We start from the raw sequence: 26,643 nt of genomic DNA on the forward strand, positions 1-26,643 counted from the left end.
TCTTCTCAGTGATCCCGGCCAACACAAGAATTGAACCAACGTTGCGAACATGACTCTGTATCATAATTACTCATCCAGCCAAATGAGCTGAATAATCCAACCAAAGTACTACCTGAGTCACGATGAGGTGTCATCTGGTACCACGTTAATTCTACCATCCAGCATCCTTTGTTTATTGACTCTTGATGCAAGAACAGGAACAACTTTCTATATTTTTAATCGAGCACTTCAGGTAGGAGAGAAGAAGATGGGTGGACTGTTTGGTAATTGTGTGCTGACTACATTTATGTGATATCTCATTACTTGTTTCTCCGTAAGTGATTTGTAAAATCTAATGTTTGGCAGTCACGGCATTGAGGCTTCTCCCAAAGAAGTTATCATGAGAGAGGGTCATATTTTCTGTCAGATCTCTGGTTGATAGAAAATTCATTAATATAAATAAAAGAATTAAACAATAGAAAACAACTATGGACCACCTGCTGTCATACATTTTAGAGATTGTTAACCTTGAATGTTGAGACCAATTTTAACTTGTGTGACAGAGTGAAGTGGCAGTATCAAATCAACTGCCTGATATATATCTCGCTGGTTTTTCATTTCCATTGAAGTCAGTGCAGTGCTAAACAATTTTGTTCAATATCAGAATTACTTAATTTTATTTGAACTGAATGGGACACATCTTATGAGATCTCAGGATGCCAGTGAGGCCATATGCGCAAAGGGAGAGGATTAAGAAACTGACAATATTGGCTGTATATTCTTATCTATAGTTTTCAAAACTCAGCGTTACATTCCTCGTGTATAAATGGGAGAAATGTACGGTGCTCCACCTCAGTTATGTCCTACTAAAATGGAACATACAGTGAAGTTCTTTGAATAATTTAAATTTTGGAAATTTAGCAGAAAAAGGATACATTTTCAATCATTTTATAATCTCAGCAATTTTTCTCACATTTTACACGCTGTGTTCATTATTAGCATCAAAAGTGTAAACATTTTGATCAAGAATAGTTTAAGTGGTAAAGAGTGAACATTATGGGTTATATTCTTTCTCTCTTCCTCTGGTACATTTGAAGTTTAGTTCTAGTCTGGCTATGCTTTCAGAGGCAGAACACATACACTTGCAAGCAAAAAAAATCTAACGGTTCCTCTTTGCCAATAAAATGTGTATATCCTGTTGTATTCTTTACAAGAGGAACCTGCAATACTTGACTTTCAGAGATCTTGTTGTATTCTCACTGAGAAGAAACAGATATCTTCAACGCATAAATCTGTCCTAGTGATAACTTTATGGACTTTTGTGGAGGTATTTCGTTCATAGCATTGCAGTTTCCCAGTGGAATTAATTATATTGTTTGTATGACTCTAAAATCAATGCAGATGCTCATGAACAGTGGAAAGCACTGCTACTATTGTTGTCACAGAAGGGGACAATTAAAATGGCTGGGGCAATGAAACACTAGAAGGGAACAATAAAATTAATTGTCTGCTGATGTCTTAAAACATAATATTTTAGGATGCGTCAACATTGCATCACACTGAGTGGCACTGTACCATATAGTTGCAGGTTAAACCTCTGCTCTGTGCTAAATTAACTCTCCTCAGCTTTATGGGACTTACAGTTATCTGCATTGGCCGAGGGAGAGAAAATGACATGAGTAAAATTAAATCTATCCTTAAGTGAGTGAATATTAATAGACTTCATCAAAGTGGTTCAGTGGTGAGCACTGCAGCCTTACAATGCCAGGGACCCAGGTTCAAATCCACCCTCGGGCGACTGTCTGTGTGGAATTTGCACATTGTCTCCATGTCTGTGTCAGTTTCCTCCGGGTGCTCTGGTTTCCTCCCACAGTCCAAAGAGCTGCAGGCTAGGTGGATTGGCCATGCTAAATTGCGTGTAGTGTTCAGGAATGTGTAGATTAGGTGGCTTATAGGGGGATGGGTCTGGGTGGGATGAGCCGAGGGTTGGTGTGGACTTGTTGGGCCAGAGGGCCTGCTTCCACATTGTAGTGATTCTCTGAACTATATAAAGGGGACAACAGAAGAGAGCATCTTCAGGAGTTCAGTAAACTCATTTTCCAGTTTCACATGACCTGACATCACTCTAAAATGATTTCCCTTCATACTCAGTAGCTATTCTTAGAGTAGAGTTACAGTAAACACTGCACTCCACATCCTCCCCCAGGTCTTACCTAATTGACTTCATACTCTATTTAGTCTACATTCTACACTGTCCTCCAACAAAGTCTCTGTGCTTTACTGGGAAAGACAGAGGGGCAGTTTTACCAATTTCTTTGAATGTTTACAAAGTTCCTGTTAAGAATGCAATGAGTCAGAAATATCTCCTCTGAGCTCCTATGAGTTGTTAGAGGTTGTGTTGCCATCATTTTCTCATGAGGATTATGGCAGGCCACCTTGTATTGCTTTGTTTTTCAGTGACAGCAAACCATTCCTCTTCTCTTAAGCAATGTGATTTCAGGTTTGGACAAGGAAGGATCTCTATTGTTAGAGCCTCTCCAGGTCAGTACCCTTGAGCTCCTGGTCTTTGAGCCACAGTTGAGTTCCCTTCTCTAACATGGACAGGTCTTTGAGCCCTGTACCTCTGGTTGAAAATGAGGGTTTGCTCTGTCCTGTCTCTTTCAGTTGCACTTGCTCATGGTCTTGCACCATGACAATTAATCTAATGGCCTAGGACAGCCAGGTCAGGCCAGAAGCTACTTTTCTAATCAAACTGTGCAGGGATGTTATCACACATCTCTGGAGCAGGTAGGTCTTGAGCCCACAACTCCAGGTCCAGGGCTAGGGACAATACCACTGCAACAGAAGGGAGACCTAACGTGATGCCAGAATGCACCAAGGTTGATTGAGAACAGATGAACCTCACTAAACTTTATACTTAAGTCTCAGTTTGGTACCGTCCCTTTCTCCCTAACTCTCCATTCAGTGTTGAAGGTTTGAATTGCCCTTTACAGGCTTTGTATTGTAAATATTTAATTGGCTTCATGGTGGTGTTTAACCTTTAATAAGGGAAAAATGTCACAGCCAGTTTGATGTGGGGAAGAGATAACAAGGTGTAGAGCTGGATGAAGACAGCTGGCCAAACAGCATCATAGGGGCAGGAAGGCTGACGTTTCGGGCCTAGACCCGTCTTCAGAAATGCAGGGTCTAGGCTCGAAATGTCAGCTTTCCTGCTCCTGTGATGCTGCTTGGCCTGCTATGTTCGTCCAGCTCTACACCTTGTTATCCCTTGATGTCGGAAAGTTGTATGTGAAGGCACTTCTTGACATAGAAAGAAAGAGCTGGGTTTTTGTACAGAAAAGAAAGAAAGATCCAACTCCCACTTTGATTTAGCCCACTCCCCGTCTCTCTCACCATTGCCTTAAATGAGCTTTGCATGGAATGTATTGAGATGGAATCACGGGTGCTGTACTGTTCGTAGTTACAGATGAAGAAGAAAGACAGATGATTTGATTATGTTAAAAGTTGCGTGTATGAGCACATCTGGATATAAAGAAATAGAAAGAGCTGTGTTCAGGTACATAAAGCAAAAGCAACTGCATCATAAATTGGTGGAAAAGCTCAGCAAGTCTGGCAGCATCTGTGGAGAAGAATCAGAGTCAATGTTTGGGGTCTAGTAATTGTTCTTCACTTTTCTTTTGGTCATTTTGGCATTAAAAAGTTGGGTTCGCTAGCCAGAAGACCTTGGGCTGAAGTCCCACCTGTTCCAGAAATGTATAATAATATCTGTGAACAAAATGGCTAGACAAATATCAATACTTGGAAATATAATAATTGGAATTATATCATGTGATGATTGTAGGATTTGTGAATGGTAATGTAATCAGAATTCTCATTGGGTTTGTGGATCTCCCAACCTCTCCCTCACCTTTACTGATTTGCATTGTCCTTAATGGTGTTTGCATGTTAATTAATCAGAAGAAGAACATGGGTGATTTATTGATGGGGGTTAGGAGATGAAAAAGATACCACATGTGATTTTAGTGACAGGGAAAAAAAATTTAGTTCTGTGTAAGAGCACTTGATTTGAAAAAAAGGAAAGAGCTCATTTCTGTGTGCGTTTTTTTACCATCGGAATTCTCCAGCCCTCTATGCTGGAGTCCTCCCAATTTCCCTTGGTGACTTGGGGTGGAAGATATTGCACACAACGGTCCCGAATGGCTGCGGACTGTGGTTGTACATGGACTCCCAGCCCAGCTATTTATTTTGTGGTGCTATGGAGTCTGTGGATCATGTGCAGCCTCTATTGAAAATGATTGAAAAATCTTTTGCTGTGCTTTTGGTTACCCTTTAGCCCTATGCTTTTGATTTTTGGACATGGAGTAGTGTGGCCAATTCAGAGGACCTTCTTGTAGGTCTGCTCTTGGGTCTGGCCAAGTTGATCATTAACAGAGATAGTAGGAACTGCCAATGCTGGAGAATCTGAGATAACAGGGGATAAAGCTGGACGAACACAGCAGGCCAAGCAGCATCAGAGGAGCAGGAAAGTTTGACGTTTCGGGTCGGGGCGCCTCTTCAGAAAATTTTTTCTGAAGAAGCGTCCCGACCCGAAACGTCAAACTTTCCTGCTCCTCTGATGCTGCTTGATCATTAACAGGTCTGTTAGCGGCAAACTGTGGAGGGAGTCATAACTGCTGACTGCTTACTCTTCTTCCACTGTGTTATTGGTACCTAGGTGCCTTTGAAGAGGGACCGTGCAGTGCCCACCAGTACTCCTACTGTATGTAGAGACAGACAAATAGTGTAGGAAGTAGAATGCTTTCTCTAACCTTCCAACTCCCTCCCTATTTCTCTTCAGGGGGTCTTGTGGTGCAGAGTTAGTGTCCCTACCTCAGAGCTCAGAGGCCTGGATTCAAGTCTCACTTCCTCCAGAGGTGTGTCACAGCATGCCTGAACGTGTTGATTAAAATCACAACTGTGGGATCAAAAGCAATTGGCTGTATGAAACGATTGTCGATTTCTGTGACAAAGAGGCCATGGCATAAGATCAATTGGTTAATAATCCAGAACCCAAAGTTAATGTTATAAGGCGGGTGGGGTCCAAATCCATTGATGGTGAAACTTGAGTTCAATTAAAACATCTGGAATTAAAAGCTAGCCTCATGACAATGGCACAATCATTGTCAGTAAGCATAAAAACACGTCTGGTTTACTAATGCCCTTTACAAAGAAAGAGTTGTGTTCTGCCAGGTTCAGGCAGCAGGAGAAAGTCATAGTTCCTGACTACCTGCCCCTCTACTGAGACAATGTTTGTTCCTGTGTGTCCTTGCAAATGGTGCTTATTAATACCCATGAGAATTTCGGGGGTGGGGGGATCTCTGGGACTGGAGCCTATTATCTCGCCCCCCCCCCCCGCATCAGTATTTTAATTTTTGCCTTTTGTTATTGTACTGCTGCCCTGGCGGGCACTATTGATAATTTGAACAATTGGGTGCTAGGATGATTTAGTGATGGTTTACAAATTGAAAACAAAAGCCAGGTTCTTGGACTGTTCCTGAGGCTGGCTAAAGTAGCAATCAACAAGTCAGGCAGTGGACCCTGGATGGGCTCATGATTCCAGAGTCAACAATAGCAACAAAACAAAGGTTGTTGTAAAAGCTCAGCAGACCTGGCAGCACTTGTGAAGAAAGAGTTAATGTTTGGGGTCTGAGTACCTTTCATCAGAACATAATTCCAGTCTCTGTCTCGCTTCTGCAGCTATGATCATCTGTAACCTTGAAGATGAAGGTACCATAGTGTCTGGAGTTCAGTATCTTCCCATCAACACAATTTTGGTTTAGTCCCTTTCTTGTTTCCCTCCCTTTTTGTGATTTATTTTGTTCTTACTACTGTAACTTGTTATTATAATTTGGCTCATTGGTCGTTTTATTTTTAATTTGTTGATCATTTGTTAAAATAGGGAAAATAACATATGGTTATTGCTCTTTTTGTTTCACTGGTGGGTGATGCTTCCTATAATTTCTTAATTAAGTGTTTTGCTGAATTAGTGGTGGTCTCATTTAAAAAAAAAAGCTGGGTTCTTCCTAATTACAAGTTGGCTTTGAGAAAGAGAGATGGATCAGAATGAAAAGATAGAAACTGATGCTTGTGGTTTGAAGAACATATCTTTCTTGATAAGATAACACAGTGTGGAGCTGGAGGAGAGCAGCAGAACAGGTAGCATCAGAGGAGCAGGAAAGTTGACGTTTCGGGTAAGGGCCCTTCTTCAAAATTTTTTTTTATATATTTCCTTTAATTTTAGACGGTGGTCTAGAAAAGGAAGATACTGCTTTAAACCAAGGAGACTGTGCAAAGAACAGGCTGCAGTTTCAAATAACGAAAAATCATAAAGCACATGCTGTGTTTTCCAGAAATAGTAAGAGCAGAAGCAACCACCATGGAGCTGGTGCCATAACATTCCTTACAGTTTTCCAAATTGAAGCTGATCCATTAATCTTGACTCTGTTTTTGCTGTCAGTTAGCGAATCCTCTTTTCACGCTAATACCATGTACTTTCAACTGGTGCAATAACATTTTATGCAGCAGTTCATCAACACCTTTTGAAAAAACTAAATATTCTACATCTATTGAATGTCTCTGTGCATTCTACATGTTATATCCTAAATGAATGTTCTCAAATTTTTCCAATGTGATTTCTATTTCTCTGACCTATTATATTATGATTTTCTGGAAATCCTGCTATCAGCGCCTTATTGCTGGATTCTAATGTTTTCCCAATGACAAGTATTAGACATGCTGGCTTACAGCGTCCTGCTTTCTGCCTCCCTCCTCCCTTGAATGGTGTTAGCCGTCTCTCAATAACACTGTCACCGATGAGCCACCATATATCAGGTAAAAGTACTGCTCCGGGGCTTGAGAGCATAAAAACCAAGGCTGGCATTACAATGAAATACAGAGGGACCACTGCCATTGCTTGGATGAGAAATTAAACTGAGGTGCCACATCCACCTGTGCAAATGATTGTAAATGTCTCCATGATACTATTTTGAATTATCTCTGGTGTCTTAGCCAATTAGTATCACAGAAACAGGTTATCTGGTCATTATTACTTTGTTAACCAAAGTGACAATAAAACAAATTCAAGGCAGAAGGAGACTAAACAGAAGGAATGGTCACTGATAGTAGAATTGAAGGAGCATTTTTTTAGTGACCAGTGTGTGAGAGCAAGATCAGATTTAACTGTTTTAACAGAGGCAGAGCCTGGAAAAGGCCAGTGTCAGGCTTTAGATTCATGAGATTGCATGGCCCATTGGAATGGTTATTATCACAGAGAGGCGCATTCAGATAAAAAAGGAGGAAGTTTGTGAACGGAAGATCATATCGCAGGTTGCTGCTCCATAGCTCTGGAAATTACATGCGCTCTACAACGCTTTGAAAACTGTCATTTGTTAGGGCCAGGGAAACAGTTAGGGCCAGGGAACTAGAAATTGTTAACATGGTGGAGGACAACAGAGGATTCATGGATGTAGGGGCAGGGTCTGGACAAGTAGAGAGAGGATAGAGTCAAGGAAGGAGGAAAGGAGCTCAGTGGGGCAGGATCAGGCTGATATGATGGGCCTATCACGGTAGCCTGGTTTGTGGATTTTGGGAAGGAGGTAGAAATGGCCTGTTCAGTTTTAGGAGACTGTAAAGCTGGAGGCTGTGGGGTTAAGATCTTCAGAGGTAATGAGACCAGTAATAATCTTTTCCCAGTGTAGTGATTGTAACTAGGTCAGCCAGGTGGACTTCATAGAATGAGTTCCCTGATTGGGGCTGTTAATCTGGCCCAGTCAGAGCCCTAGCTGACAGATACGAACAGGAATGTCAGACCTCTTGTTTGCTTTGAGAGCTAGCTCTGAGGGAGCTGGATTCGTGTCAAAGAGTCTCCAAATGTAATAAAGGATGGCTTGGTGACAGCTACTGTCCTCAGTGGAGTTATTTCACCTAATGTCTGCTTTGCTTCTGGGGTTGGTTTCCCAATGCACCAAGAGGCTGCTACCAAGCAGCTACACTGTTTCTAATTGCTTCCTAAAAGGCCCATTAACTCGCTGAATGGACTATCCACTGAGTGCAGCTGAGTGACCCAGCCATCCACCACACACAATTGACCAGGAGCTAGGTAGGTGTCAGGAAGTTGCTATACTGAGCTGTAGTGGAAATTTGCAGACCTGCTTGTCTCCGGCCCATCCAGTGTTAAACCACTTGGCCCCAAAAGGCTATAAACTGATAAATTAGTCATTTCTGAATGTTTATACAAGTGGCCGTTAGTTACTCTCTCTTTAAGTATGTAGGTTGCACAAAAACATAAGTATCAAAGTCGATGTGTCACATTTACATTCTACAAATAAATAGAGCAAAATGTGAGGTTGTACAGAAAATAAAGAACATTTAACTATCTTTTTTACTTTGCCCTTAGCTGTCTGATCTATCCATGATAGAGTTCTACAATAAGCACAAACAATTTTCAGTTCACTGAAGGCCACCTGCATGATTTGTCAACAATGCCAAACTTGCCTTTTAAAGAGAAAGATTGCCCATCAGGTCTCCTGGATACCATAGGTATTTTGTTTCGCAGCCTTGGTGGATTATGCAGTGATGGACCCAGCAGCTGGCACAGTGGCAAAGAGAATATTGTTACAGGCTATTTTAAACAACCAAAAACAAAATCGCGTGTGCTTTCTTTGCTTGGTTGGGAATTGCCAACTTGTTTCTCTTAGCAATTTGGATTTTTTTTTAACTTAGATTAGATTCCCTACAGTGTGGAAACAGTCCATTTGGCCCAACAAGTCCACACCGCCCCTTGAAGAATCCCACCCAGACCCATCCCCCTATAACTCACTCACCCCTGAACACTACGGGCAATTTAGCATGGCCAATCCAACTAACCTGCACATCTTTGGACTGTGGGAGGAAACCGGAGCACCCGGAGGAAACCCACGCCGACATGGGGAGAATGTGCAAACTCCACACAGACAGTCACCCGAGGCTAGAATTGAACCCGGGTCCCTGGCGCTGTGAGGCTGCATTTCAGTACTGACTTCAACAGATAAAAATGTTCCTGGCATCATATAATTTTAACCAAAGTGGCCAGACTGTGCTGTGGGCAGATATTTTAGAGGAAGATTGCACGTAAGTTAATTCCACACTACAGGTCTAAATGAGCTAATGGCTCATAGCTAATAAAAAATAGATTTTATTAGAATGAGGAAATAAGTGAAATTACAATCTGGTACTTTTCGATGTTAAGAACAAAAGTAATAGTCATTGAAATGCAAATATTGCATAAAGATCAAAAGGGAATTGTCTTCTTAAAACAAAAATTACTAGTGCAGAGTTAGTGGGAAGTCTTGCAGAACAATGGGTAGCATTTCTGTCTCTGAGCAAGAAGGTCATGGTTCATGTCACATAGATCTATATCTACTACATGATTTACACATTCTGGTTGTTTTACACACTGGAAAGAAAGACACTTTCAGATGATCTGACTTACAATAAATGATAATGCCAGACATGAGAATACACAAATGAATACATTTCAGGCAACTGCTTTTGAGCAGAACACAGAGAGGGAAATCATGGATGTATAACAGCAGAACCATAAGATTCTATGTCTTTTTATACATATTTTACTCTCAACCTCGTGGATTTACTGCACGAAGGAATACTGGCTATTAAAACAAGCAATTTCTTCTTTGCAATGTCCTGACTCTCCGAACCACAGATTTCTTCTTTATAATATCATGCGTGTTTAGACCTTTCAGTAGTGGTTTTCATGGAGTTGTATGAATTGCAATCTTCAATCTGTGTCAGCAGATTTTATTTTATTCTTTTTGATTGCTTTTGACATTTTCATTGACCATCATTGAGTGCATTATTGGTGAAGCCAATTGTTCTCCTCTTTAGTCCTGATATTTGAGAATTTTTTCTTGCTTGGAATGATCTCTGTCACTTTTAATGAGGATTCTTCCTGAGAAGATGAGGAAATAAAATTCTCTTCTTAAATCTATCTCTTCAGCAATAGGTTTGACAATTAGCTCAAGTGGGGATACACTCATAGTCTATCTCATTGCTTTTGTTCCCATGCAAACACTTACTGGCTGAACTCCCTTCAGTGTTGGCAACGGTAGGAACCATTCCCACCAAACTAGTGTAGTTGAGAGTTTCCATTTTGCTGAGAGTACAAAATAATGTTTTATATAAACATTACGAGAGGTCTCTGTCTTGTTTGGGTTCCACCATAAATCTATTGAGCGTATAAAATCCTTCACTTGTTGTCCCTTGATTTGCTGTTCCATGACAGACACTTCATTAACTGATTGTTCTTTTCCTGCTGTCACAAGATTTGCTGCTCATGGACAAGTTGCTTCTTGAATTTACTGATTTAACTCCTTCTGCTATTGAATGAAATTGAGGTCACCCCAAGCATTCATACTCAAAAGTAAGAAGCTTTGATTTTGAAGCATGTATATGTTTTATACCTTATGACATCCCTTTTATTTGGGAATTGCCTGTAATGTACTTTTAATCTTAATTTCTATACCTCCTGGACATGTAGGTGCATTGCTCTCTACTTTAGATCATGCTTTCTCATCCATAGTTTATTATCAACTAGTACATTGACACTTATCCCAGATGTGTAACTGAAATCCATTGCTGCCATAAATGAAATTATACATGAATTTCTCTGGATGCTGAACTCTTCCACAAAATCTTGCCCTTTCAGGAACTTAATTAGTTTTGAGATTGAATAAATGATCAAAGGCTTTTCATACATCTTCAATAGTACTTGCTACAGTATTTATTTTATCAACTGGTGAGTTATAACTTAATTAGCTATACTTACAATTGTATATTAAAGTATATTTACTTGTTCAGCTTCTAATTTCATATCCTGCTTAAAAGCAATGCCATAAGATGTTGCTTCAAGGCATCCAATTCTGCATCTTATTTAGCCCGTTTCTAAATTTAAATGTTAATGGCAATATTATATCTGATGCCATATCTTCTCAATGAGATTATTTATTTACTTGCTGAAAAGGCTTTTATTTTTCAGCAATATCAGTACTGCAGCATTATGCTCCTCCGCTGTTTGGTTTGCCCATGAGTTGTGACCAAAATTGAGGAAGCCAAGCTTTTGTGGCTAAAATTGATTATTTCACTCGATGAATCCTGCAGTTCACAGCCTTGATAGATATTTCTCATTTCCTTTCCAACTGACTGCATCTCTAATAATGTTCCCCATTTCTTTTTACAATTTCTTCCTGGTTGAGTCAACTCCCTGTGGTTTAAATACATGCTTCCTGCTTTTAATGTGATCTTAATGAAGGATCTCCTGCCTTTTCTGCAACCTTAATAAAGTCTGATAATTTTCTTCTTTTATTAGACAAGCGCTGCTTAGACTTCCAATCTGGCCCTTTGTCACTTTAATTCTGAATCTGTGCCTGAATCAGTCTGTGATCTTGATTTAAATTGCTTTTGTGGCCCTTGAATTCCCTCACTGTAGTCGTGCCTCATGATGTCCATCCACAATAGCCGTGATGCTCAATCTAAGCTGTAACTTTGCAAACTTTTCACTCTCTCAGCTTGTCATATTGTACATTTATTTTTCACATTTCCCCTTACCCACCAGAGATTTTAACTTTACTCTCAAGCCTCCAGTGTCCGTTTGAAGTGTGGCAGAACCCCACCTGAGTTCCTACAGATCACTACCATGTGCTGCAGTCTTCTCTAGTGAGTTCCTAACTCTCCTGCTGCAACATGACTTTTACCAAGTCTCAAGTGCTTTTATCCTTGACTAGCTTTCCTGTTGAAACTTGCCATGTAAGTGTCTGTTCTACAAGGATTATAAACGTGCAGCCCTTCTTTGCTACTGACTGTCTGAGTGAGCAGGTGTTTTACTTCTGAGTCTGAAAATGCTGAAATTTTTTTCAGAGCCTCAGTGCTACCAGCATGTTGCACAAGGCCGCTATATGAAATCCTCACGACTTCTCAACATGTTGTCGGTGCAGTCAAACCAAGATGCAACCTCACCATGGGATGTGTGTGCATCCACCATGTTCTTTATGTCTAGGGATCTGTAGGGCTTACTTGTTTTGGAGCGATAGATGAATACCTCCTACTGGCCTAACTAGAAGAATCTCTTGTATCAAACAGGGATTAGCTTGTTGTATGTCAGACACAAGTTACTGGTTTCATTGACATGGTAGACATTATTTCAAACACTATGAGGAGGAGCTGCATGCTATATCTTACTTCTTTGAGATCTCACATTATTCTGCCCACAAATCCATATGATGTCAATATTGAAGGTGGTACTTAAGGCACTTTCTGAGCATTACTATTTCAAATCATTGCACCCTTTTATAAGAGCTGGGTCTGTTAATTGAGATATGGAACCTCCACCTCTGATATCTTCTGAGCCTGCCACTTTGCTTTGCAAAACTAGCAAGCAAAGCAGGGCAAGTCTGATGGCAGTAAGCTTTCATCTCCACTGGAAAAGGTCCCAAAGTTTGCATAATTGATTCCTTAACTTATCATAGCAGGATTTGTCCCGAGATATAAAGATGTCAACAAGTTATGTTAATACAGACTACACCCCTCCCTACTTTTGGAGTTACCCTAAACCCAACCCTATTCCACAAGGCATTCAGGCCATTATCACCCAAAGCTATAATAAGGAACTGCGGCTGCTAGGGATCTGAAACAAAAATAGAAATGAACCTCAGCAGGTCTGGCAGCATCTGCGAGAAGATAACAAAGTCAATGTTTTCAGTCTGGTGGCTCTTCATCAGAAAACTCCCAAAGGTGAATTGTCTACACATTGCTAGGGCTCTTCATAGATATTATGAATCAAATTTGATATGGATCTCACTTATGACAGCAGTTACATTTGTTCCTGGAATAAAAGATTTATGATATTAGAATGTCTCAGTATGTCAGTGTCTCAGTGCAGTTCCCAGGGAATCTAGTGCAGATCTCCATGAGCCTTTTCTTCTGGTTGCATACCAGCTCCACACTGAAGGATGATGTCACTTGCATCCAATTTAAAATAAAGCTTTAATGCCTTGTGGTGCTAGTGAGCAGTCAATGGTGCCCTGTGCCCTGTTGGAATTCAGCCAGAGAGAAGAATCTGAGAGTCCATTCTTTCCAACAAACATCATTTAAGGAAGCTTACTTCAGATTCAGCCCTTCAAAATAGACGTTCGGTCACCTATGTTTTGCATTTAGAGGCAGGCAATTGTCACACCCTTCTGTTTTCCCCCAGTAGAGCCCTAGAAGAATCTAGGAGGGACAAACCCAATGGGTTAAGTGCTTTCATAATGACTTTTCTACCAAGAGAAGAAATGAAAGGAAGTGTATTAAATGCATTGATTAAGCAAAACATTACAGCGTTGGAAAGAGAGATTGTCTCGAAGGGATCCATTTGGTTACCATTAAGAATTAATAGAGGCACCAAAGAAAAAAAAAATACACTACTGGGTATATTCTACCAACTAGCCAGAAGGATCTAGAAGTATGGACTTACAAAGATATTACTGCGTGATCAAAAGATTGTGAACTATGTATTTCTGAATTTAGATTAGGATAGTCATGGTATAAATTGTAGAGCAGGTGAAGAGTTTATGAATTGTGACCCGGATAATTTTTTAATTCATTATGTTTCTGATCCAACAAGGAAGGAATCCTTGCTGGATCTGATTCTTGGAGAATGATGTGGGTCAACTAAATGAGGTGTCAGTAGGGGAGTAGTCAGAGGACAGTGATCATCACAAAATAAGATTTAGATTGGTAATGAAAAAGGATAGTTAGCAAACCAGGTTAAAAATAATTAATCTGAAAGGGCCAAACATTAATAAGGTGCAAATGGATCCAGCTCAGGTAAATCAAAGGTTGATAGAAAAATCTGTGGCCGAACAGTGATCTGTCTCTAAACGGAAGTAGCTCAGGTACTTTTGAGATAAATTTGAATGACGAGGAAAGGTAAGACAACCAAAGAAAGTGATCGATGATTGACAGAAACAGAGAGTCAGGGTGCAAATGTCAGACATGAAGTTGATAATAAATGTGAGAACCAGGCTGAATATAGAATTTTCAGAGTAAAGTGGAAAAAATATGAGAAGCAAGAGCCAGAAACTTATTGAGGTATTTTAGGTATTCTTGCCTTTTGTTGCTGACCTGATTAGAAATGCACACTGCCTCTCCCACAAGCCAATTCATTTTTTGATCAACATAAATGATCCAGAATTGGATCCAGGGCACACTTTCACAATTTTCAGATTACACAACACTTAAAATAAATTTCAGAGGAGTATAGTGTTCAATTTCAGGAATATAGACATAGACTGGTGGAATGAGTGGACTTTAACGTAGGGAAATGTGAACTGATTCATTTTGGTGGGAAGAATAAGGAGAAGCAATGCAAAATGAAGGATACACCTTCTCAAAGGGATACAGCAGCAAAAAAATCTGGGGTGGGGGTTATATTTGCACAAATAATTGAAAGTGACAGGCCAAGTTGAGAAAGTAGTTAATTAATTGTAAGGAATCGAAAGCTTCATATACACAGACAGAGAGCACAAAAGCAAGGCTGTTATGGTGAGTCTTTATAAAATAAAATTATATTCAGCATCATCTGGAGAGTTGCACCCAATGCTGGGCCACACCCTTCAGGAAGGATGTGAAGGTATTAGAGAAGGTGCTGGGATGATTTATGAGAATGGTTCCAGGGATGAGGACCTATGATTTAATGCTGTATTGGAGAAGTTGTGTCTGTTTTCTTTCTAGATTAGAAGTTGAAGCGGTGATTTCATAGAGGCTTTCAAAAACATGAAGGGTCTAGACACAGAGGAACTGTTTCTGTTGGTTGAAGGATTGATGTCCGAGGGACATTAAATTCAGATGATTGACAACAGAAGCAATCGTAATATGAGGAAAAAAGAAACATTTATGCAAAGAATGATTCGGGCTGGGAAGGCATTGTTTGAGATTGTGGTGGAGGCAAATTCAATTGAAAAGATTTGGATAATTATCTGAAAAGTTTGCAGGGCTGCAGGGAAAGGCAGGTCATGTGAGTCAGTGAGTTGGCCTTGCAGAGAAATGGTCCAGGCAAAACCATCCAAATAGTTTCCACCATTTTATGTTCTAAGTTGAGTAGATTGTAGAATCCATGTCCAAGGTGGATGTATCCCACCACCTGATATGACAAGTTGAGCCAGCAGATGCAGCATTCTCCTGATATGTTCATTTAACCATAAATTTGCCCCTCACTTGAAGTTATTGCAAGATTTACACAGACATAGCCATGGGCACCATCTACCATTCTGTTCTTTTCATAGAAATATCTGGCTCACGAACTCATTTAAACAAATGGATTAAAACCTGAGCCATGGAAAAAAATATACAAACAACGTAAATTTCTGCTCCTCATATCAACATTCAAATTATTTTTGATAATATATGTATGTAAATGTGAAATTTTAAATTGAATGGAATTGAAGGCTTGATTTCTAATATTGGGAAAAAGTATTTTGAGACCAAGTTTATAATCCTAGTTGCAAACAAATACAGAAATTGCTGGAGAAACTCAACAGGTTTATAATCCTAATTCCAGACGAGGTGGTCTTGTAGTTCTGGCATCAAGTTCATTTTCAGAGACCCCTACGGACTTGTTGCAATAACAAGACACTGACCTGTTTAGAAAAACACAAATCCCTCTATTACCAAGCAAGTACAAGCTGTGGAGAATCATTGTACTCAACGTGGCACAGAGTGCAGAGTCTCGCAAGCAATTCTCCCCGAGCAGTGGACAGTCCCCGCTTTTTATACTTTACAAAAGACATGATACATAAAACGATTTCACAATTTACAATGACATGATACATAAAACAATTACTACAACAGACAAAGACAGGATACCAAACAATTATTACATCAACAACATAAAAGACCGGGATATAGTATTGATTGCTAGTGAAGTGGCTGCTAATGGCAGGAGGCGATTTCAAGTTGTTATCAGGACAGATTGTGATTTCAAGTTGCCAGTGTGTCTGGCTAGAACAAAATCAGTGCCCTGGCCCCTTTGTCAGCGACAGAAGTTACATGCTTGAGAAGTCTCATACCTTTACAAATGTTCCCCACCTAACCCTATTTGAAACAGTTTAATTCTAATTTTATTCAGTCAGGAAGCTTAAGACAGTGTCTGCATACCGATGTGTGGGAAAATAAGGAGTTATAAAAGTTTTAATCTGAATTCCTAGCTGGGCAGGAAGCTTCAGAGCAGTGCCTGCATACCTATGTGTAGGTAGATAAAAGACTTTAATTTATAGAGGTATAGAAATCAATGGGATATAATCACATTAACATCTCATTCCCTCCTTTTATCATTTCATGATAACCTCTCACGGGGCCGAGAGGGGAGCTGACGGCCTGTCAAACACAGGTCAACAGCAAGGGTTCAGGCATGCCATAAATGTACAGCAGGCAGCTATGACAACCACTAGAACAACTAACCCATGCAGCAAACATGATCCCCAAGAACCATCCATAAGCCATCCCACAAACCCTGTCCAGGCCGGGGTCCCGCACTGTACTGTTCCAACTGCCCCTGTATGGCTTGGATAGCCTGGGTAATGTTATAGGACTTGTTGGTGACATGGGTAATGCACTTGTCCCCGATAATAGTGCATACTCCTCTTTGTGCCAGCTGATAGTCTACTGCATACCAGGTTTGCTGAGCATAGAGCCGAAGTTCAGCCAATTCTTGGTTGACTGCCTCCAATACCGTCATCGTGCTGTTTCCCAGGGCGGTGAGTCCACATATAAGGTCATTCCGATTTTCTTTTGTGGCCACCACTCCAGGGGAGCCTCCCAAGCTGACAGTTCCCAGGAAGCCATTTCCCAAGGAAGAGCCCAAAGCAACTGGGTTTTGCCATGCAGCGCAAATCTCCCGGCTCAGGAAGGGTGTGACAATTCGCCGTTGAATTCGTGCTTGTTGGGGACAAGGGACCGTGAGGGGCCCAATGGCCTCAACAGCAAACAGCACTGGCAGAGTTGGAGTGGCAGTTGTGGAGGTCCCATTAAGGAGGGAAACAGAAGCATTTTTTAGCCCGGTAGCAGGTATCAGACTCACGTATTTCTTGATAGTTATGCCAGGAGGACTGACCCTTATGTGGATGGAAGTTTGCGGAGTTAAATGGAAATGACCCGTAGTCCATTTTGTTACATTGGTGCTATTGCAATCCCCACAAGTCCACTGTATGCCCGGGGTTGCAGTAATTGGCTTAGATTCTAAGCAGGGGCAGTTCAACAATCCTCCTCATGTGGTGCAATTTCTCTTTGCGTACTGATGGGACCAGGAAACATTATGGGAGTGATTAGTGACTAGAGCATGCACAGAAGTCCCAGTTCCATTAAAGCAACATGGATAGCTGTTGGGATTTGTACAGTTAGCCCCTTCCTTCCCATGCCCAGGTCTAGTGTCTACACAACCAGGGGGGCCATTAGCTACCAATTCCACACACCTACGCTGCACACCTCTCGTCCAAGTTCCCCTCTCCCCTCGGCAAGGCTTACCGGAATACTGTACTTCATAAAGCTGACTAGGGTTCCAGGCTGGTGTTGCCACAAATGACACTTCTATGCACCGTGCTAGTGGGTAACATGCTGTCTGATTCTCGTGCAGCCGGATGTGTGTCTTATAAAACAAATTGTCCTGCTGGCCATGCATGGGCAGAATAACACTCAGTCCAATGGTTAGCTGCACGCTGATGAGGAAATCCATCGTTTACAGTCACTTAAGTGGATCCAGCAATTCTGTCCTTTAACTTTAAGAGCTGTCAGAGTCTGAAGAAACACTTGGTACAGTCCTTTCCACCTTGGTCCAAGCTCGGGGCGATCCCAGTCCTAGACAAGTACAAAATCTCCAATCTGCAGCAACGAAAATCGATCCTGAATCTCGAGGTCTTGTTCCGGTGTCTGCGGAGGTGGTCCGAAGGTGGACTTCACCTGCGAATGGAGAAACTTTAAAGATGATGTTAGTTGTTGGAAAGTACCTTTGCATTTCTTCTCCCATCACATCTAGGTCAGTTTGGGTGGGTGGGCTGGTATTGGCATCCCATGGTGTTCTGCTGGGTCTGCCATAGACTATTTCTGCTGCTGAGAGCCCAGTAGTAGAATGGGGTGTTATTCGCATGTGATTCAAGGCTAGTGGCAAAACCTTTAACCAATTAAGGCCGGTTTCTGATGTCAACTTGGTAGTTTAGTTTTAAGTGTTCCATTAGCCCTTTCCACTATCCCTGCCGCCTGAGGGTGGTAGGCACAGTGGAATTGTTGTCGGATGTGTGATGTATTACACAGTTCCTTATTAATTTTCCCTACAAAGTGAGGGCCGTTGTCCGAACTAATTTGTCGCAGTCCTCCAAACATTGGTATTATTTCGGTTAATAACAGTTTTACCACTGTTAAGACTTTGATGTTTGTCATTGGGAAAGCATCTATCCACCTACTGAAAACATCTACAATGACAAGACAATATTTGTAACAGTTTACGTGTGGCAATTCAATAAAATCTAGCTGAATGCATTCAAACGGCCCACCTGGCACAGGTCGATTTTCCTGGTGAGCATCTCACCCCCTGACCCACATTGTTTTGCTAGCATGTGGGACAAGATGCTGCACGAGACTGGGCTGCCTCAGTCAGTCTGGGGTGCCACCAGGTACGGAGCATAATACCACTCATTCCCTCCTTGCCAAGGTGGGTGTCAGAATGCCGACAGTCAACAAGCGTAGGTAATAAAGTATCAGATACACACACTTGGCCGACTGGGGTAACCCAAAGGCCTGAGGACGCAGAATGCAAACATCCATGCGCCTTCCAAATATTCTTTTCAGAAGCAGGGGCGTTCCCCCTGTAAGTGCCACACAGTGACCATACCTGGCATGCCAGTCTTGTCTGAAGGCGTGTGATTTACTGCCTACTTGTTCATAGAGGGTATAATAAAAATTTGGTCTGCAGCAGCCTGTTTAGCAGCCAGATCAGCCCGAGAATTGCCCTACCATATATGACATGTATTAACTCTACCCTGCAGAGGGAAACAGATGGGAATACGGATAAAATGAACGGATTTTCAAAGATTGTGGATGCACAGCAAGACCAGTTGGTATGATTGCCATACTGGGCATTGCTGCCTTAGCTGTTTTAGTGAGCAGAGTTGGAACAACTGAAAGGACCGTTGCCAATCTTTTCGAAAATGACAAGCATTTGAACTGATTAATTTCCTCACATCTGTCACAATATATTCAACAAGGTAGTAAATTTTTTTTTCATGTTCCTTCATATTTGCTCAAGCTATTTGGCGATTGTTGGCAATACTTTAAGTGCTCTGCAATAGTTAATGGGGAGCCTTCTTCCTAATTCTTTGAAGTCAGCGTTGTGGAAAATGCTCCTGTTGTGTTGTTACGGTTTCCCAACATTCAAAGATAAAAAAGAAAGGCAACATATGTTGAAAGTAAGATTCTGTGGGACCAGGAAAAGAAACCCAAGAAGAAACTCAAGGCCTTCCGATACACATGTTGTCTTTGTTATTCGTTGTGTGTGATGTTACTAGAATGGCAGATATGGCAAATTTTAGTGATTTGGTGCAGTTCACACTGTAGCTAGTATGCACAGGAATCACAATATACAGTTGGTAGAGTGAATGGATATTTTAGTGAATGAATTAAAGACTGATCAATTTGAAGGAGATTTCAGAACTCAGTGGCTACATGAATCACATAAATTTAGTATGAAGGTGCAGTAAGTAATTTGAAAAACAGAGGTGTGTTGTTTATCGAAAGGGGAATAGAACATCAACGTATGAAGTCTATAATGCAATGTAAAGAGTGTTGATGAGATCCATTTTGGAGTACAGTGTATAATTTTGTTCATTTTATTTGAAAAATATTTATATGTAATTTCATTAGAAGCAGTTCAGGAAGATTTTCAACTCATTTGTGGAATAAGAGTCTTCCCTTACAGAGAAACATTGACCAGATTAGGTCTATACTCATTGGAGCTTGGAATAATTGAGACGTGATAGCGAGTTTTGAGAAGATTTGTAGCTCAGGTTGAATTTCTGGATGTGAGTTTGCTTGCTGAGCTAGAAGGTTAGTTTTCAGACGTTTTGTCACTTTTATTTTAAATTTGAAAAAATATACTTTTTTCATAAGATGTACAAAAAATAAAACATATTTATACACCTACCCAGTCATGCAAGCCGCTCCGGGTTACCCAGGGGGTATGTACACCAACTAAAGGAAAAAACCAAAACAAAGAAGAAGAAAACAAAGCAAAGAAAATACCCCGGCAGTCGTCACCCCACGCAGTCCCGTTGGCCTCCTGGCCAGTTGGGGAAGGCGCCAGCTGGGCCCAGTTACCAGATAGGGCCCTTTTTTCTATTCTGGACGAGGGGTTTCATACCGTGATCTTCCCCCACTGCGCCTTGGCGGCGGCTGCCCCAAGCTTTAGCGCGTCCCTCAGCACGTAGTCCTGGACCTTGGAGTGCGCCAGTCTGCAACACTCGGTGGGGGTCAGTTCTTTCAGCTGGCAGACCAGCAAGTTGAGGGCAAACCAAAGAGCGTTTTTCACAGCATTGATGGTCCTCCAGGCGCAGTTGATGTTGGTCTCGGTGTGCGTCCTGGGAAACAGCCCGTAGAGCACGGAGTCCCGTGTCACGGAGCTGCTCGGGACAAACCTTGACAAATACCACTGCATCCCCCTCCAGACCTCCTGCGCATAGGCACACTCCAGAAGGAGGTGATCGACAGTCTCGTTCCCCACTGCAGCCACCTCACGGGCAGTGTGCGGTGGTGCAGAGATTCCGGGCATGCATAAAGGATCTCACTGGCAGACCCCCTCTCACCGCCAGCCAATGTCCTTGTGTTTGTTTGAAAGTTCTGGCGATGAGGCATTCTGCCAAACGACTTTGGCAGTCTGCGTGAGGAATCACACGACGGGATCCACCCTCTCCTTTTCCGGAAGGGTCTCGACGATACTACATGCTGACCACTGCCTGACGGCCTTGTGGTCAAAGCTGTTTCCCTTCAAAAATTTCTCCACGAAGGACAGATGGTACGGGACGGTCCAACTACTCGGAACGTTCCGCGGCAACAAGGCCAGGCCCATCCTTTGCAACACCGGGGACAGGTAGAACCTCAGTAAGTAGTGACACTTGGTGTTTGCGTACTGAGGATCTATGCACAGCTTGATGCAGCCGCACACAAAGGTAGCCATCAGGGTGAGGGTGGCGTTCGGTACGCCCTTTCCCCCATTTTCCAGGTCTTTGTGCATGGTGTCCCTGCGGACCCAGTTCTTCCTCGACCCCCAAATGAAGTGGAAGATGGCCTGGGTGGCCGCAGCGGCTCAGGTCCAGGGGATAGGCCAGGCCTGCGCCACATACAACAGTACCGAAAGCCCCTCGCACCTGACAAGCAGGTTCTTACCCATGATGGAGAGGGACCGGAGCATCCACCTGCCCAGCTTCTGCTTCAGTTTGTTGATACGCTCCTCCCAAGTCTTAGTGCATGCCCCAGCTCCACCAAACCAAACACCCAGCACCTTCAGGTAGTCTGTCCTGACGGTGAAGGGAATGAAGGAGCAGTCGTCCCAGTTCCCGAAGAACATGGCCTCGCTCTTACCCCTATTGACTTTGGCACCCGAGGCCAGTTCAAACTGGCCACAGATGTCCAACAGCCTACTCACTGACCGACGATCGGTGCAGAAGGCGGCGACCACGTCCGTGTACAGGGAGGTCTTGACCTGAAGGCCTCCGCTGCCTGGGATAGTCACGCCCTTCAGGCTCATGTCCTTCCTGATGGATGCGGTAAAGGGCTCCACACAGCACACGAATAAGGCAGGAGAGAGCGGGCAGCCCTGCCTGACTCCAGATCTGACGGGAAAACTGTCTGATTCCCACCCGTTGATCGAGACTGTGCTAACGATGTTTGTGTAGAGCAGCTGGATCCAATTGCGGATGCCCTCCCCGAACCCCAATTTGGAGAGGACGTCCCTCATGTAAGCATGAGAGACCCTGTCGAAGGCCTTCTCCTGGTCCAGGCTGACGAGGCAGGTGTCCACCCACCTGTCCTGCACGTAGGCGATCGTATTCTTGATGAGCGCGAGGCTCTCAGCGATCTTCCTGCCCGGCACAGCACAGGTTTGGTCAGGGTGAATCATCGACTCCAGGACAGACCTGACCCGGTTGGCTATGACCTTGGCCAGGATTTCGTAGTCCATGTTCAATAGTGAAATGGGGCGCCAATTCTTAATTTCTTCCCCCTCCCCCTTCCTCTTGTAGGGAAGGGTGATGATGCCCTTCCTCATGGACTTGCACATTTCCCCTGCCCGAAGTGCACTATCGTACACCTCCAACAGATCCTGGCCGACCAGGTCCCACAGAGCAGAATACAGCTCGCCGGTAAGCCGTCGCTCCCGGGAGCCTTATTCTTCTCCAAGGACTTGAGGGCTCTGGTCAGCTCGTCCAGGGATATTGGCCGGCCCAGCCACTCCCTCGTGCCATCGTCTAAGACCTCCGTGATAGACAACAGGAACGACTCAGAAGCCATGCTGACTGTGGGCTTCGTGTCATACAGTCCAGCATAGAAGGATCTGCTGATCCTCAAAATGTCGGGCCGAGACGGCGTCACCGAGCCGTCGTCCTCCTTCAGTCAGCTAAGCACAGAGCTCTCTTTGTGCACCTTCTGAAAGAAGAAATGCGAGCACGTCTCGTCCTGCTCCACGGAGCAGACTGTGGACCATAAGATTATTCTGGAGGCCTCCATGGCAAAGAGCAAGGCTTGCTGGCCCCTCACCTCGTGGAGGTCCTCCGTGACATCGACTGCAGAAGGACCAGGTTCTGCACCCTTTTCTGGAGTTGCGACAGCTTTCCCCGCCTCTTTCTTGCCTTCTGAACACCCTTGAGGACAAAGAACCTCTTGATGTTCTCCTTCACCGTCTCCCACCAGTTGCCCGGAGACTCAAAGAGTGGCTTCACTGTTCTTCAACCAGCGTACTCCCTCTTAAGCTCCTCGACGTTCTCTGGGGTCAACAGAGTTGTGTTGAGCTTCCACGTCCACTTGCCGGCCTGCTGGTCGTCCTGTAAGTGACAGTCGGCCAGCAGGAGGCAGTGGTCAGAGAAGAACACTGGCTCGACGCTGGTGGACCTGACCGAGAACGCCCGTGACACAAACAGGAAGTCTATCCTTGAGCGGATAGACACGTCTGGCCGCGTCCAGGTGTATCTCCGCTGCGCTCCATCTGCAGGGGTGCTGAAGATGTCGAGCAGCTTGGCGTCCTTCACCGTGCCCATCAGAAATCTGGATGTGATGTCCAGTTGACTCCCCCCCACCCGCTGTCCCCACGCCGGATCTTCCATCTGCATCGATGATGCAGTTGAAGTCTCCGCCTAGGATGACCGGCCTGGACGTAGCCAGCAGGGGTGGAACCCGCTGCAGGACGGCCAACCGCTCGCTCCGTACCGCTGGGGCAAACACGTTGATCAGCCTCAGGGGAGCGTTCCTGCAGGTGACATCAGCCACTAGGAGGCGCCCCCCCCCCCCCCCACCACCTCCTGAAATTGAGAGATGCTGAAGTTTCGCCCCTGCAGCAGAATAGCCAGGCCCGAGGTGCGACAGTCATTACCCCCCGACCAGATTGAAGGCCCACAGGTCCAGGCGCCCGAACATTTCCCGTACCTGCTGAGGTGCGGTATCCCGCACTCCTGCAGAAACAGGAGGTCTGCCTTGACGGTGGTCAGGCAGGCCAATGTGGACACACATCTTGCAGTGGACTTGACGCTGCGCACATTAATGCTTGCAACTCGTACCCCCATTGTGGGCAGTGACTGCAGTACCCTCCCCGAGTCTAAGGTCCAGCCCCTCCATCTATCCCTTCATGCCCATTGCCCGGGCTAACTGCTGGACGCTCTCCGTGCTCAGAAAACCATCCATGCTGCCTTCCGGGTGGCATCCCCCCGTCGGGGGTACGGAGGCAGGAGAGTCTGGCTCTGGGCCAGGCTGGGGACACGCTGTTTCCTGCTTCGCGCCTGAAGGTTCCGGGGGGGCCTCCAGGGCTCCAGCGGCACATGGCTGGGTGTCGGACAGAACCTCAGGACACCTCCCGTCACCTGGAATCGGGGTGTTGCTTTCCTTCTCCCTTGAGATCTTTAGCTTCAGCTTTGGGCGGGCCTCCTCCAAATCCCCCTCGTCAGGGGAGCTCTTATAGCCCCCCTGTAGCTGCCTCTTCCCGCCTGATGGTTGCGGTGCCAGGGCCCGCCAGCGCGCCTTCCTCCTCACTTTCTGGACCGTCGTCCACTCCCCTGGGTCACCTGTCACCGCCTCCATCGACTCTGGGTTGTTGGGGGAAGGGGTGGGGAGCGGAGCCTGCAGGGTCGCTTTGCTGGCCTCAGGTCTGTCCTGCGGGGCTGGGCCCTCCTGCACGACCTGGCCCTCCTGCACATTATGGGGGTCCTTGCAGGGGCCTGGTGCCTTCCTCTCCTCCAGGGGGCCTTGCCCCGCATTGCCCCTGCCGACAACTCGGGCGTAGGTGGTCCCCCGCCGCGGGCATGCCCTATAGAGGTGGCCCGCTTCCCCGCAAAGGTTGCAGTTTTTTTCTTTTGGGCAATCCTTTGCAAGGTGTCCCTCCTCCCTGCAGTTCCTGCAGATGGTGGCTTTGCAGTCGGCCGCCACATGACCTGACCTACCACAGGCATGGCAGACTTTAGGTTGCCCTGCGTAGGTCAGGTAGCCCTTGCTCCCACCGATCGTAAAGCTGGACGGTGGGTGTATGTTGTTCCCATCCACGCTCGTCCTCAGCGTCACCCTGATTTGCCTCTTACTGGCCCAGATCCCGAAGGGGTCCATGATGTTGGTTAGGTCCCCTTCTACCTTCACGTACCTTCCGAGGAAGGTCAGGACATCAGCAGCTGGCACATGCGGGTTGTACATGTGTACAGTATCCATATGGCTCCTCTGTCCCGGCATCACGAACAGCGGGACAGCGGTCAGTACAGAGAGGGGGCCCTCACCTCCTTTCTGCTTCAAAACCTCCAGGAAGCGCTCGCAAAGCTTGGCACTCCTGAAGGTTACATCGTAAAAACCTCCTCTGGGGAAATCCTGCAGGCAGTAAATGTCTGCAGCAGCGAACCCACAACAGTCCAACAGGGCTCTCTTCATAAAGAAGGTGCGGTCCACAGGTGCATCTTCATCCGGCTTCTTCACGGAAACGCAGATGATGTTCCATACCGCCTGACCTGGGGCACGAGCACTCACTGCAGCCATCGTTGCAGGTTGGCTGCTCCCCTGAACCAGCGTTAGGCTGAAGCCAGCATTAAGATCCACCGGTTCCAAGGTTGCACAGCCAACCCGAAGTTTACCTCCAACACAGTCACGCTCTCCTCCTCTCAGTCCACAAAAGAGTGGGTCTTCATTTTGTTCCGGATGTAAGCTGGTTCACTGAGCTGGAAGGTTTTTTCCCAGATGTTTCGTCACCATTCTAAGTAACATCAACAGTGAGCCTCTGGTGAAGCGCTGGTGTTGTGTCCCGCTTTCTATTTATCTGTTTAGGTTTCCTTGGGTTGGTGATGTCATTTCCTGTGTTGGTGATGTCATTTCCCATTCTTTTTCTCAGAGGATGGTAGATTGGCTCTAAATCAATGTGTTTGTTGATGGAGTTCCGATTGGAATGCCATGCTTCTAGAAATTCTCGTGCGTGTCTCTGTTTGGCTTGTCCTAGGATGGATGTGTTGTCCCAATCAAAGTGGTGTCCTTCCTCATCTGTATGTAAGGATACTAGTGATAGTGGGTCATGTCGTTTTGTAGCTAGTTGATGTTCTTAATTCAATGATGCAGTCATTGCCTTCTGTATCTGTTGATGAAAGGGCCATTTGAACTCACACAGAAGGGAAATGAGAAGAATTAATCAGTATTCTCAAATGACCATCATCAGTTTATTGGACTCAAAGCCACATCATACAAGGAAAGTATTAATTTATTGGACATTACAGTATTTAACTTGGACAATGATAAGATGGGAATGTTAATCGTTCTTTTTAAATTACTGAGACAACTTTTGTAAATGAAAAGTAACATCCCAAACACCTTTTCTGTGAACTTGTGATGTCACAGCATGCTTGTCTCCAACTCAGTCACTGCACCTCAAGTATTTTACGTGAAGATGCTTTGAGAAGTGAGGGTACCTAAAAGCAAATCCGTATGAAATAAAACTATTCCATTTTAAATTCTCCAACTGACATAGTGTTCATTACAAAAGAATCTCCTATCCCTTGTTGAAAGCTTGAAAACCACTCTCTCCTCTTTGCTGGCCTTCACTCTCCATTTGTAATCCCTCCAACCCCTTAAGAGCTCTCACTCCTTCTTGCTGCCCCTCTCCCTGCTTTGCAACCCCTTTTCCCACTGGCAGTCTCATCCCGCCTTTGTAGATTCCTTACTTTGTAAACTTCCCACAGTTCCTGGACTCGCAGACTGCTTCTGTCCCACATAGGCTAAGACAGAACCAGCCTATGATTGGAGGAGGAGCATTTCACAGGTTGTGTCCATTCAATGAACATGGGCCCCCTTTTTTCTGAATGATCCTCCTATAGGCCAGTGGCATGG

This window comes from Stegostoma tigrinum, chromosome 5 (genome assembly GCF_030684315.1).
Source record: "Stegostoma tigrinum isolate sSteTig4 chromosome 5, sSteTig4.hap1, whole genome shotgun sequence".
Lineage (NCBI taxonomy): Eukaryota > Metazoa > Chordata > Chondrichthyes > Orectolobiformes > Stegostomatidae > Stegostoma > Stegostoma tigrinum.